Source organism: Bubalus kerabau, chromosome 22, assembly GCF_029407905.1.
Source record: "Bubalus kerabau isolate K-KA32 ecotype Philippines breed swamp buffalo chromosome 22, PCC_UOA_SB_1v2, whole genome shotgun sequence".
NCBI classification, from domain to species: Eukaryota; Metazoa; Chordata; class Mammalia; order Artiodactyla; family Bovidae; genus Bubalus; species Bubalus kerabau.
The window spans coordinates 28,208,095-28,223,463 of NC_073645.1; the positions used below are offsets into that span (position 1 = coordinate 28,208,095).

At 41.7% G+C, this 15,369-nt stretch overlaps 1 protein-coding gene across 1 annotated transcript in view; it reads left to right on the top strand.

Annotated features, from left to right (window-relative positions):
• The window catches only part of SORCS3 (sortilin related VPS10 domain containing receptor 3), a 466,176-nt gene that overhangs the window by 272,025 nt on the left and 178,782 nt on the right, over window positions 1-15,369 (top strand). The gene's annotated exons all lie outside the window — the stretch shown is intronic.

The following is a 15,369-nucleotide window of genomic DNA, read 5'->3' on the forward strand; positions in this document are numbered from 1 at the left end:
GTAGATAGATGAGTGTCTTGGGTCCTGGCACACATGCAGGGTGAGAAGCGTGAGTGAGACCCCTGAATGTAGAAATCAGAGAAGTACAGAAAGGGAACTGGGGATCGGGGATGGGGGTGGGAGGGATCATCAAAGAACTGCCTGTGCCACAGTTGGTCCCCAAGTTGTCCCTAAAAGAGTTGTTTGAAGGAACAGGAGACTGTACACTTTTATTTTCCACCCATCCATGCCTGTGTTTCTAGGATTAGTTTGATCTGTGTCACTCTTTGGGACACATGCAGTAAAAGGAAGCTCTGTTGAGGTTAACTAATGGGATCATTTGAATCTTCTCTCATCTCCTTTTCCAGCTGAAGAATCTTGGGTAAGCCACTTAAATCCTCAGGATCTCTATTTATGCATTTATTTTTTTGGATCATGCGGTAGCTCTGTTTTTAATTTTTTGAGGAACCTCCATACAGTTTTCCATAGTGCTGGCAATTTAATTCCCAGCAACAGTGCAATAAAACTTTCTTGTTTTACATCCTTGCCAACACTTGTTATTTCTTGTCTTGTTGAAAATAGCCATTTTAACACGTGTGAAGTAATGTCTCATTGTGATTTTGCTTTGTGTTTCCTTGATGATTATTGATGTTGAACATCTTTTTGTATACCCTTTGGCTTTCTTTATACATTTATGCATTTTCAGTTTTGGGCAATACATGCTTCATAGATTTCTTGTTAGAATTAAATGATGTAATGATGTAAAGAAATGAGGTGCCTGGAACATTGTAGCTGATAAACATGTGTTGGCCATTTTCTCACCTCCCTCCTCCTTTCTCCAGTGGAGAATGGCAGGCTCCATGGTACATCATAGAATGTCCTCCAGGGCCGAGTCCAGTGGACCTGGGTTTAAATCTGAGAGCTGCCACTTATTAGCTGTGATGACTTAGACAATCCACCAACCTAGCTCCTCTGAGCCTGTAGTCCCTGGCTAGTGAAATGCAGACAAAAATTAGAAGTTTTGATCATTGGTTGAACCTCATGATTAGGTACCAGCTTTATGCTAGGAAGTGGATTCACCATGGTGGACAAAGCAAGGCCCCCTCCCTTTAGGAAACGTACATTCTCAAGGAGAGGCAGGCATTATTCAAATAACCACACCAATTATTATGTCTTAAATAGTATCACACACAATGCCTCATATCACAGGGACCATAGCATAGCACACACATACTAGCTATCAGTACCTGAGCATCAGTGATGCTGTGGTTACTGTCTTCTTCATGAGGGTCCCATGTGATTATAGCCTCTTTCCTCACATAATTTCCTGTTGTCTTCCAGACCCATTTATACACATGAACCCATGTGTATAAAGCAGAGACCCTTTTCTCTAACTATTCCTTTCAGCCCCGGTTAGGTCTGGCACAGCCATTAATTAGTAAGGCTTTCCCATGAAGTGGCTGTCTTTGTAGGCTCTGAGCAAGCATGTCCATGCTACCATAATGTACCAGAATGTGTGCCCCTAACAGTCCTGAGGCAAAGATCAGGAATTTCTGTTTTTATTCTCTTCAGAGCTAAGATACAATTAAAAATGTTACCACAGTAATTGGCAACATCCATTAACTTGATGAGAATTGCCAGAGGCAGCACATTTTTCCCCCCTTCTGCACATTATTAGTCTATAAATATACCTGGTTCCTTTCTCTTTCTTCTCTAGAATTTCTACAAAATATCCACCCAAGCTGTCTCCTTAATGCCCTTTGCCTTTTAAAATTAACTCTCTCAGTTCCTCCAGTACTTCCAGTCCATACCACACAATCTTGCATCTAATTACATGTGCTGATGTACGGGGAAGCAGCTGGGGAAAGCCCACAGCACTGAGAGCTCTGGGCTCAGAGTCAGCAGAGTCTGGTGGGAACCCCAGCTTCACCTGGTTATCTTGAGTGACTTTGGCTTGCGGTTTGATCATCTGCAAAATGGGAACAATACCTGCTAGGAATAAAACAGTGAGATTTCAGGAGGATGATGGGAAGGTACTCTGTAAACTCTTGCGTGTGGGGCCCTCCAGATCACTGGTCACCAGCAGTAACTTTGTCTTCCTGCTCCCCCCTTGGTCTTCTGGTCCCCATAGAGGTGCAGGGTAGATGGGATTTGGTGGCACAAGACTGTTGAGAAAAGCCCTCTTCAGCTGCAGCTGCACCCTGCCAGTGGCTAGCAACACCTCAGGGACCTTCCCAGCAGGAGGTTCCTCTCCCTTCTGATGCACTCACTTGATTAGAAAGATATCCCACCCCTGCCTCAAAGAAGTAGGGCAGAACAGGATGGAACAGGGGCAAAGGAAGAGCTCATGTACCTCCATCCTCCACAGCCACAGAGCCTCTCAATGCCAGAGGGCAGAGGGGGAGGGGATCCTGGCATCACCCACCCCACACCTGGCAAGCCCTGTGATTTTCAGAGAGAGGAACTGTGCCCAGAGGGGTCAAGTGGCATAGCCAAAGCCACAGTGCTAGACTGTGACCAGAACTAAGGTCTTTGCCCCAGCCCAGTGCTCTTTCTCCTACACTCCAATGCAAGTTTTCCTTAGACACTTTTGAAAGGTTGTTGTTGAACCATGTAAAGATGCTGGGATTCTTGGCCTCCAGAGGAGAAGAATTCAATCTGGGGCAAGAGACGAGGCTTGATCACTCAGAGCTTTTGTGTAATAAAGTTTTATTAAAGTATAAAGGAGATAGAGAAAGCTTCTGACATAGACATCAGAAGGGGGCAGAAAGAGTACTCCCTTGCTAGTGTTAGCAATGGAGTTATATACTCTCCAATGAATCCAAAGAATGTCTGGAGGTTGTAAAGACCTCACCAGACCTACTCCCATAATTTACATTTTAAGATAACAGGATTAGCCAGAAGGTTTAATCCAGAGACTATCTTCAGGCAGGATACATTATTGTTATACAATCCTAAGGAATGTCGAGGAAAGAAAAGTTTGTCCTTTCTTCCTCTTTGAGAATTCCAGACCCCTCTCTCCTTGGGGACCCCTAGACTTCTTATCAACCTGCCTAGGAAATGACTTTCTACACAATCAGTGGTATTCAGATGAGTGTATGTATGTGTGCACATCTTTGTGTGTGTCTGAATGTAAGATGCCAGGAACCATTGGGAATATTCTCTAAATATATGCATATGCTATTTCATGTTCATCAAGACAAAACAAGGAAGTTTTAACTCTTATGGAAAATTATAGGTTTAGAGAGGTTAAGTAACTTGCTCAAAGTCACACAGCTAATAGATATAGAGCTAGGATTAGGACCTAGGGCTGATGATTCCAAAGCTCCTAACCACTGGACATAGAAGAGACAAGTTCTTGTCCTAAAAAAAGACTATGGGTTAAAAATAATACCTAGTGTGATCAGGCAACCCCAGTAAACACTGACTGTGTCATCCCAGACTCCAGTTTAGGAAATGTGGGGCAGTGAAACTTCTTTTTTTAATAAGATAATGTGATTTTTCTCATTAAAAAAATTATTTACTTTTAATTGAAGGATAATTGCTTTACAATATTGTATTGGTTTCTGCCTTACATCATCATGTGTCAGCCATAGGTATGCATATGTCCCTTCCCTCCTGAACCTTCATCCCAGCTCCTACCCCATCCCACTCCTCTAGGTTGTCACAGAGCCCTGGTTTGAGTTCCCTAAGTCACACAGCAAATTCCCACTGGCTATCTATTTTACATATGGTAATCTATATGTTTCCATGCTACTCTCTCTATTTGTCCCACTCTCTCCTTCTCCAGTCCCCCAGCCCGCAGGGAGACTTTTGTTCCTTCCTAATTGTCTTTGAGCTGTTTCAAATCCTAAAAGATGATGCTGTGAAAGTGCTGCACTCAATATGCCAGGAAACTTGGAAAACTCAGCAGTGGCCACAGGACTGAAAAAGTCAGTTTTCATTCCAATCCCAAAGAAAGGCAATGCCAAAGAATGTTCAAACTACTGCACAATTGCACTCATTCACACGCTAGCAAAGTAATGCTCAAAATTCTCCAAACCAGGCTTCAACAGTACGTGATTGGTGAACTTCCAGATGTTCAAGCTGGATTTAGAAAAGACAAAGGAACCAGAGATCAAATTGCCAACATCCACTGGATCATCAAAAAAGCAAGAGAGTTCCATAAAAACATCTACTTCTGCTTTATTGACTATGCCAAAGCCTTTGACTGTGTGGATCACAATAAACTGTGGAAAATTCTTGAAGAGATGGGAATACCACACCACCTTACCTGCCTCCTGAGAAATCTGTATTCAGGTCAAGAAGCAAAAGTTAGAACTGGACATGGAATAACAGACTGGTTCCAAATTGGGAAAGGAGTACATCAAGGCTGTATATTGTCACCCTGCTTATTTAACTTACATGCAGAATAAAGCATGCAAAATGCCAGGCTGGGTAAAGCACAAGCTGGAATCAAGATAGCCTGGAAAAATATCGATAACCTTAGATGCACAGATGACACCACCCTTATGGCAAAAAGTGAAGAAGAACTAAAGAGCCTCTTGATGAAAGTGAAAGAGGACAATGAAAAAGTTGGCTTAAAACCCAACATTTAAAAAACTAAGATTATGGCATCCGGTCCCATCACTTCATGGCAAATAGATGGGAAAACAATGGAAACAGTGACTGACTTTATTTTTTTGTGCTTAAAAATCACTGCCTGTGGATGGTGATTGCAGCCATGAAATTAAAAGACGCTTACTACTTGGAAGGAAAGTTATGACCAACCTAGACAGCATATTAAAAAGCAGAGACATTACTTTGCCAACAAAGATCTGTCTAGTCAAAGTTATGGTTTTTCCAGTAGTCATATATGGATGCGAGAGTTGGACCATAAAGAAAGCTGAGCACCAAAGAATTGATACTTTTGAACTGTGGTGTTGGAGAAGACTCTTGAGAGTCCCTTGGACTGCAAGGTGATCAAATCAGTCAATCCTGAAGGAAATCAGTCCTGAGTATTCATTGGAAGTATTGATGCTGAAGCTGAAAGTCCAATACTTTGACCACCTGATGTGAAGAACTGACACATTGGAAAAGACCCTGATGCTGGGAAAGATTGAAGGTGGGAGGAGAAGAGACGACAGAGGATGAGATGGTTGGATGGCATGGCCAAGTCGACGGACACGAGTTTGAGTAAGCTCCGGGAGTTGGTGATGGATAGGGAAGCCTTGCGTGCTGCAGTCCATGGGGTTGCAAAGAGTCAAACACGACTGAGTGACTGAACTGAATTGAATTGTTTTTATTTAACTGATCTCTATTCTTTATTATATATTTATACCCTATTTCTCTCTCAAATTATATCCTACCCCACTTTCTAACCCCTCCACTACCTCTGGCTCCTGACCCTCATTTTTCTGCTGGGGTCCATGCTGGATACCCAAGAAGCATTTGGGAAGTTTCAGGTATTGGCTCAGGACCTCAGTGAATGAGGACATGAGAGGATTCCCACAATGCACTGCCATTTGGGGGTCACACAACACATGTTGTGATATGTTAAGCATATCCCATAGAAACCAAAAATAAATAAAGATAAAGCAACATTCTTCAGTTGTTCTAAGTTTTAAAAAATTGTATTGGAGTACAGTTGATTCAGTTGTCCCTGGTGGCTCAGATAGTAAAGAATCTGCCTGCAATGTAGGAGCCCCAGGTTCAATCCCTGGGTCTGGAAAATCCCCTAAAGAGGGGAATGGCTACCCACTCCCATATTCTTGCCTGGAAAATCACATGGACAGAGGAGTCTGGCAGACTATAGTCCATGGGGTTGCAAAAAGAGTCAGACGTGACTGAGCGACTAACATTTAACTTACAGTTGATTTGCAATATTGTGTTAGTTCCTGCTGGACAGCAAAGTGAATCAGTTACACATATACATATATCCTCTTTTTTAAAAGATGCTTTTCCCATATGGGTCATTACAGAGTATTGAGTAGCGTTCCCTGTGATGTATGGCTGGTTCTTATTATCTATTTTATTATACACAGTAGTGTGTATATGTCAGTCCCAATCTCCCAATAAAACATTTTTAAAAAGTATAGACTTTTCTAAGTAGCAGTTTATAAAAGATGTTTTAATAGAAATTAACTTCTAAAGAAATAGAGTGAATGTACCTACAGAAAGACAGGAATTTGTCCAATGTTATGGAATGTCACAGATTTTAGTTTGCAGGAAGCAATTCATAATTCCTGGCATGGTGGCTTTTCACTGACTTCAGATCCTTTCTTATTCTGTCTCCAAAGTGGTCTCTTATGACTACTGCTCAGTATTCTCCTCCCCATCATGTCTATTTGCACCATCACGCCTTGGGCCATATCATCCCTCTCTCCCTTCTGACTTTCCAATCCCACACATTCTTCAAGCCTTCTCCTTGTTTCCCCATCGCTGTGAAACCCTACCTGATCCACTGCACCTTTCCAATAAGACTGAAATTCCCTCTGTGTGTTACCCCATAAATACCTATTAAAGGTACTCTCAGGAGATAGGTAGTGGGATCTGAGAATGAACATTCCAAAATCTAATGGCTGGGAATAAGAGCATTGCATGTTCTTTGCAGTCCCTCTACAAATGAGGCAATGTGCTTGGTCTGTTTAATAGGATCAAATAGTTTTCTATGAGCAGCCTTTCCTTAAGCTGTGATCATATGACATGATCTTGTTTTCTAGAGCTATGCTAGTCTATAGCCCATATGTATGTAGAAAACAAATGGGCTGTGTGGTAGACTGGTTGGCAGCTTCCTAAGTGCTCACACATAGTGAGTATTCAGTAAGCACTTGCAAAGGGATTACTGGTTATAGTCCTAGTAGACCAGCTGTTCAGTTGCATTCAGGGAAAACCTCATGGATTGTCATTATATTAGCACAATCACAAACCCCAGTGACCAAAGCTTAGCTTCAAATTGCTACTGCCAGCATGAGCATGATATTAGCTATGGTTCACTGAGATTCTTCATTTGAGTTCAAACTCCTCATCTGTTGCAAGTGACCTCCTGATGTGTGTATGCCTTGTCCTGAAAATAGTTCATGTGACTGCTGAATTTCATTCTAGCCATTTAGAATTTAGAAAGGTATTATATTAAATTAGACCATGTAGTTTCTCTTTCCTTCCTTCCTCCCTGGCCCTTACCTTCCTTCCTCCTTCCTTCCCTCTCTCTTGCTGTTCCTCCCTCCCTCCCTTCAATACTGCTTCTCTGGTAAGGAATGCTATACTTATGTCCCTGGATAAACCTGTATCTTCTTATATATCTTTACATGTTATGAAAAATACTTAGTCTACCACATGAGATGCTCTCTGATATTTCCATTCCATATTTTATAAAAAATAATTGGGATTTGATCCACTAGATGTATTTTACAATCCACCAGTAGAACATAGCCTATTGTTAGAGACATAGTGATATAGTAATCAGTAGCCCTTTTAATTTTCTGGGAGCACCAGAATGCTGAAGGAACAGTAGCTAACCCTTATGTCCAGAAACGGCTCTGCACATGCTGAGCAACTTTTAGAGAGCATATTAATGATGATTCTGGGTATGGGAAACAGTAACTAATTTTGTTGTTGTTCACTTGCTTAGTCATGTCTGACTCTCTGTGGCCCCATGGACTGCAAAGTGCCAAGCTTCCCTGTCTTTCACCATCTCACAGAGCTTGCTGAAACTCATGTCCATTGAGTTGGTGATGCCATCCAACCATCTCATCCTCTGTCTTCCCCTTCTCCTCCTGGCTCAATCTTTCCCAGCATCAGGGTCTTTTCCAATGAGTCAGTTATTCGCATCAGGCGGCCAAAGTATTGGAGCTTCAGCTACAGCATCAGTCCTTCCAGTGAATATTTTAGGTTTAATTTCCTTTAGGATTGATTGGTTTGATCTCTGTGCTTATTGAGAGAGAGAGAGAGATAAAGAGAAAGAGAGAGAGACATTATTAGAATCCCAGAAAGGGAATGCATTTAGACCTCACAAAGGTCCCTATCCCATAACCTCACAAAGTGCCTTCTTTCTTTCTTTCTTTTTTTCTTCTCGTCTCTGCTTCTCTCTTCTTTCTGGCTGAATAGTTGAAGGTGTCCAAGACAACTTTCTCCGAGTCTCATGCTACAGTTTCTCAAAGCAGTCCTAAAGTCTGGGAAACGTGTCTCTGAACCAGCTTCGGTGAGGATCTACCCTGGTCTAATCGGCTATAGACAGGAACAGAGCCATGTAGTACAACATGGGCATAGGGTTCTACACCTAGAAATCTGTGGATCTGGGAGGAGCCAGCAGTTGACCGAGGCAGGGATTATTGTGATGCAGAAAGAGGGTTCCCAGAGTGCCCACTAGAGGAGCTGTATTCATTTGAGCTAGATAAGATCCCTGGGTTTTTGTGGCCCTAGTGTTTTCAAAGGATGGTCGTGCATTTGCCAAGCAAATCACAGATGACTGTGTTTGACAGATCCAATATTGCTTTGAGGATAAATGGTGAAAATAACAGCATAATAATGGAAAATGAAGACTTTATTTACTTAATTGCCTAGAGATTAATTAAACAGATGAAATCTGTTCCACCATATTATGGAACCGTTTTCAACATTTATCCTAAACATACTGTTGGGGTTATTACTACTTTCATTTCTGTGTTCATCTTTCTACTCAGGCGATATTTAATAATACAGAGCAAGAAGGCACAATGGTAGGTGCTAGTGGAAAAATAATTTAATCAGATCTAAATTGTATCTTTAGGGACAGTACAATAAAGAAGGAGAAAAAAAATTGAGGTACACAGATAATTGATGGTGGCATAAACGAATTATGTATGAATCTGAGATCCATCTCTTTCTCACTCTGTACCAATGATTAGGCAATTTGCCATCTCAAAATTTTCATTTCCTCATCTGAAAAAATTATACTGCCAATTTCAAAAGTTTGTTTAAGAATTAAGAGAGACAACATATTAAATTAATAATAAAAGGGGCCTTTCCTGAAGGTCCAGTGGTTAGCACTCTGTGCTTCCACTACAGGGAGTGTGGGTTCGATTCCTGGTTGGGGAACTAAGATCCCACATGCCACATGGCCAAAACAAAGATGATAATAACATTTTTGGTACATTAGATACTCAATAAATATTACACTTAAAAAGTATTAGTTCCACATAATGTGAGCTGTATATTAGTAAGCATTACATAGAGTTAGTTGTTGATGTATGCCTCTATTTGAAATGTTTACATGCATTTAGTTCTCATAAAAACAATGAAAAGGGTGCTATTATGATATCCCCAGTGTGCAGATTACAAAAATGCAGCAAGGAGATTGAGTTAATTGCCTGTGATCCCAAGGCAACTGAGTGATGGAGCTGAGACTCTAACTCAGAGTGTCTGATTCTGGAATGTATGCTTTTAACTACCCCACTGATATATAAAAAGGAAGGGATATTTCAGCTTGGTTTGTGAAGGTTGCATTTCAATCTCTAATGAGTGATTTTCAACTCTGACTGCACATCCTTATCACTCACGAGCATCTAAAAGCTATTGATTCCTGGATGATACTCCAGGGTAGTGGTTCTCAGAGTGTGTTCCCTGACCATCAACATCATATGTTTTATGTGTTTGCTAAGAATGCAAATTATTGAGCCCTACCCCAGACCTCTCAAATACAAAACTCTGAGGGCTGAGCCTAGCATCTGTTTTAATAAAAAGATTCTGATGTAGCTAAAATGTGAGAGGACTATTGCTCCAGACCAATGAAACCAGAATTTACGGGATTGGGACCTGTGCATTAGTATTCAATATTTTTAGAAAGTTTCTCATGGCAATATAATGTTTAGTCAAGATCAGGAGGCTTTCATGGAATGTGGTATTGAGTTGTACCATAAGTGGGGATGGAGAAGGAAATGGCAACCCACTCCAGTGTTCTTGCCTGGAGAATCCCAGGGATGGGGGAGCCTGATGGGCTGCCGTCTATGGGGTCGCACAGAGTCGGACACGACTGAAGCGACTTAGCAGCAGCAGCAGCATAAGTGGGGAATATGCAGAAGGAAATTTCCAGGTGGAGGGTCAATTTGAGCCAAAACACCAAGGACGAGAATGTTGGTGGTGTGAGCTGGAGAAATGTGTTGAGACAAGATTATCTTGAAATTTAACAGTCTAGCAAATCATTTTGTCAAGCATTTGTCCTTTGTCCCTCCAATACCTCCCTGATGCACACACCAATATCCAGTGTTCTTATTTCTGGGGAAGATTTTTCTCTAGAATTCACATCCACAAGGAGAGAAAAACACACCAGAATTTTGCTCTGTCACTTCCTCACGGCAGCCCATGTGCTACAAAGAGGCTGTCCTGAAGTTCTGAACTGGATTTTAGAGCCACGTGACACTGGCTAATAACTGTGTGTCTTTGGACAGTTGTGTGAAGCTCAGTTTTCTCATCTGCTTAATGAAGGGACTGAACGAGATCATGGGCTCACAGTTGCGCCCAGCTCTCTTGGGCATGGTTGTCTGGGTGAGCCATTCCTGATTCCTGATAAGTTCCTGTTTGATCTATTGCACACGTTAGAACTTGGAGACTGTATATGAACAGAGAATTCAGTTGCTAAAAATAAGTTTGAAAGCCACTTGTCCTTTTCCAGGTACTTCCATCAGTAACAGCTGCACTTCCGTCGTAGCATCTGTGAGCATGTGGTTCTGACATAACATCTGTGAGCATGTGGTTCCAGGCGCCACATGAAGTTTCAGTTTCTTCCCTGGAGGCTTGGCTGTGGCTTCTTATGTCCTTTTGTCCTCTGTGTCCTTGGTCCTTGCTCAGATCAAGAACTCTCAATTTTGGAGAAGAATCCCTATCTTTCCCCTTTAGGATTTCAAATGATCCTGTGTGCTGATGCTGAGTTTGGTAATTTTTATAAAACTAAATATTGTAAAGGTAAAAAAAAAAAAAAAGAATAAAAAAAATAAAGATATCTTTCTTTCACTGAAAAAAAAAACAAAAAAAAAAAAACAAAAAAAAAACTAAATAGCCCCAGGAGGAAACCACTTCACACGTTACTCAGGTCTGTGTAGATTCTTTTCTGTTTTCTCATCAGTTGAGTAATTTTCATGATAAAAAATGATCTGGGACATAGACAGGAAACTGAGATCTTGTTTGAGCCTAAGAAAAGTTTTCTTTAAGACCCAAAAGTGAGCTCAGGGCTTACTTGGGGCCTTATGAAGTTTTGCTTGAGTGAAAGTGTTGTAATCATTTATTCAAAACATATTTGTTGATGGTCTACCAAGGATGTTACCAAGGATTAAAAAAAAATCGAATCCTACTTCTTTGAAATTTGTATCTAAGTAAAGCACTGGTCATAACAAACTCTCTCTACCAACAACACAAAAGAAGACTCTACACATGGACATCACCAGATAGTCAACACCAAAATCAGATTGATTATATTCTTTGCAGCCAAAGATGGAGAAGCTCTGTACAGTCAGCAAAAACAAAACCAGGAGCTGACTGTGGCTCAGATCATGAACTCTTTATTGCCAAATTCAGACTTAAATTGAAGAAAGTGGGGAAAACCACTAGACCATTCAGGTATGACCTAAATCAAATCCCTTATGATTATACAGTGGAAGTGAGAAATAGATTTAAGGGACTAGATAGACAGAGTGCCTGATGAACTATGGACGGAGGTTTGTGACATTGTATAGGAGACAGGGATCAAGACCATCTCCATGGAAAAGAAATGCAAAAAAGCAAAATGGCTGTCTGAAGAGGCCTTACAAATAGCTGTGAAAAGAAGAGAAGCAAAAAGCAAAGGAGAAAAGGAAAGATATAAGCTTCTGAATGCAGAGTTCCAAAGAATAGCAAGGAGAGATAAGAAAGCCTTCCTCAGTGATCAGTGCAAAGAAATAGAGGAAAACAATAGAATGGGAAAGACTAGAGATCTCTTCAAGAAAATTAGAGATATCAAGGGAACATTTCATGCAAAGATGAGCTCGATAAAGGACAGAAATGGTATGGACCTAACAGAAGCAGAAGATATTAAGAAGAGGTAGCAAGAATACACAGAAGAACTGTACAAAAAAGAGCTTCACGACCCAGATAATCATGATGGTGTGATCACTGACCTAGAGCCAGACATCCTGGAATGTGAAGTCAAGTGGGCCTTAGAAAGCATCACTACGAACAAAGCTAGTGGAGGTGATGGAATTCCAGTTGAGCTATTTCAAATCCTGAAAGATGATGCTGTGAAAGTGCTGCACTCAATATGCCAGCAATTTGGAAAACTCATCAGTGGCCACAGGACTGGAAAACGTCAGTTATCATTCCAATTCCAAAGAAAGGCAGCGCCAAAGAATGCTCAAACTACCCCACAATTGCACTCATCTCACACGCTAGTAAAGTAATGCTCAAAATTCTCCTAGCCAGGCTTCAGCAATACTTGAACCATGAACTTCCAGATGTTCAAGCTGGATTTAGAAAAGGCAGAGGAACCACAGATCAAATTGCCAACATCCCCTGGATCATCAAAAAAGCAAGAGAGTTTCAGAAAAACATCTACTTCTGCTTTATTGACTATGCCAAAGCCTTTGACTGTGTGGATCACAATAAACTGTGGGAAATTCTGAAAGAGATGGGAATACCAGACCACCTGATCTGCCTCTTGAGAAACCTATATGCATGTCAGGAAGCAACAGTTAGAAGTGGACATGGAACAACAGACTGGTTCCAAATAGGAAAAGGAGTACGTCAAGGCTGTATATTGTCACCCTGCTTATTTAACTTCTATGCAGAGTACATCATGAGAAACGCTGGGCTGGATGAAGCACAGGCTGGAATCAAGATTGCTGGGAGAAATATCAATAACCTCAGATATGCAAATGACACCACCCTTATGGCAGAAAGTGAAGGGAACTAAAAAGCCTCTTGAAGAAAGTGAAAGAAGAGAGTGAAAAAGCTGGCTTAAAGCTCAACATTCAGAAAACCTAGATTATGGCATCCAATCCCATCACTTCATGGCAAATAGATGGGGAAACAGTGGAAACAGTGTCAGGCTTTATTTTTTGGGCTCCAATATCACTGCCGATGGTGAGTACAGCCATGAAATTAAAAGACTCTTACTCCTTGGAAGGAAAGTTATGACGAACTTAGATAGTATATTGAAAAGCAGAGATATTACTTTGCCAACAAAGGTCCATCTAGTCAAGGCTATGATTTTTCCAGTGGTCATGTATGGATGTGAGAATTGGACTGTGAAGAAAGCTGAGCATCGACAAATTGATGCTTTTGAACTGTGGTGTTGGAGAAGACTCTTGAGAGTCCCTTGGACTGCAAGGAGATCCAACCAGTCCATCCTAAAGGAGATCAGTCCTGGGTGTTCTTTGGAAGGAATGATGCTAAAGCTGAAACTCCAGTACTTTGGCCACCTCATGTGAAGGGTTGACTCATTGGAAAAGACCCTGATTCTGGGAGGGATTGGTGGCAGGAGGAGAAGGGGACGACAGAGGATGAGATGGCTGGATGGCATCACCAACTCGACGGACATGAGTTTGAGTGAACTCTGGGAGTTGGTGATGGACAGGGAGGCCTGGCATGTTGTGATTCATGGGGTCGCAAAGAGTCGGACACGACTGAGTAACTGAACTGAACTGATAGAAGACATACAAGGGCAATTGCATAAGTGATGTGATTAAACCATGCAAAGCAGTGATTCTAGGACTTGGCTGTGCATAGAAATCATCTCGGAGTTTAAGACATGCAGATGCCTTGATCCAACCCCAAAGGTTTTAATTTCGTTGGTTTGGGGAGGGCTTCAAGACTCTGGATTTTCCAAGGTTCCCCAGTTACTCTTTCAGGCAGCCAAGTTTGAGAATCACCAAGGTAAGGAAGCAGATAAAGTTCTTCTTTATCTGCTGGAGGGAAGGATGCTGCTGGAAGGAAGAGGCCAACTAAGCAGTGAAGGAACGGTAAGAGGTATCTGGAGAAGAAAAGGGGCAGGGAGAGTGTTGGATACAAGGGCACTGCAGGCAGAAGGGATAGGAGTCAAGACAGCTGGGAGCTGCTCTAGATGGAGAACTAAGTCAGTCAGTCTGTCTAGTTCTGGCCTAGTTCCTGTGTCATCTTAGACACAAGTCCATTGCTCTGTGCCACAGTTTCCCATTCACTCAAATATAACTAATGATAACTGTTCTCCTTACCTTAAGTGTTTTGCTTTAAGGTCAAATGAGATGAGGAAAAATTAAAAGATAGTATATTGATGACCATTAAGCAAAAAATAAAGCACTAGAGTAAAAACCTCTTTCATTTAGCTTCTTTGGGGAAAGAACTATTTCACATAAATGAGCCTTGTCTGTTGCTGAGCACAGGCTTTCTCCAGTACAGTGAGTGGGGGCTATTCTCTAGCTGCAGTGCTTGGGCTTCTCATTGCAGTGGTTTGTTATGTTGTGGAGCACGGGCCCTAGGGCGTGGGGCTCAGTAGTTGTGGTACACGGGCCTAGTTTCCTGGCAGCGTATGGGATCCTCCCAGACCCGGATTGAACTCATGTTCCCTGCACTGACAGGCGGACTCTCAACCACTGGACCACCAGGGAAGCCCACATAAATGAACTTTTTAAGTAACTGAAGTTTAGCTATTCAACACAATGCTGCTGCTTCTGCTAAGTCGCTTCAGTCATGTCTGACTCTGTGCGACCCCATAGACAGCAGCCCACCAGGCTCCCCCGTCCCTGGGATTCTCCAGGCAAGAACACTGGAGTGGGTTGCCATTTCCTTCTCCAATGCATGAAAGTGAAAAGTGAAAGTGAAGTCGCTCAGTCATGTCCGACTCTTTGAGACCCCATGGATTGCAGCCTACTAGGCTCCTCCATCCATGGGATTTTCAAGGCAAGAGTACTGGAGTGGGTTGCCATTGCCTTCTCCATTCAACACAATAATCATTAACAAAAATCATTTTATTTTTCCTAACATAGGTCATTTGCAGCCCTATTTTCTTAAACTGAGCTAACTGATATCATTAGTCCTCTGCTTCCCATTTTCTCTGCCTGCAGCCTCTTGGCACAGATGTCAGATAGTGAACTGTGATATAATAACAGTTAGGGCCTTAGGACCAGAAGATGCATAGTAGATTTATGGTGTGGAAGATTGGGTTTTGGGTTCTTTGGTCTGTTTTTCATAAGTTTTCTCTTTGTCTTGCTATCTGGGTACCAGCTGTTGATTCTCATTGTTTTAATTTGACTTTTCCTTTCTAACTTGCTGCCTCTTATCTATTTAGAACTGAAAAAAACAGAAAACCAATCTTTGAATGAGACTGAAAATAAGAGTAGAAAGACTAAGTGTCCAATTTTGCTGCAGAGAGTGGGTTATGCGATGTCTTTAGTATGTGAATGTTTTCATGTCTGTGTTGCCTTTCTAAGC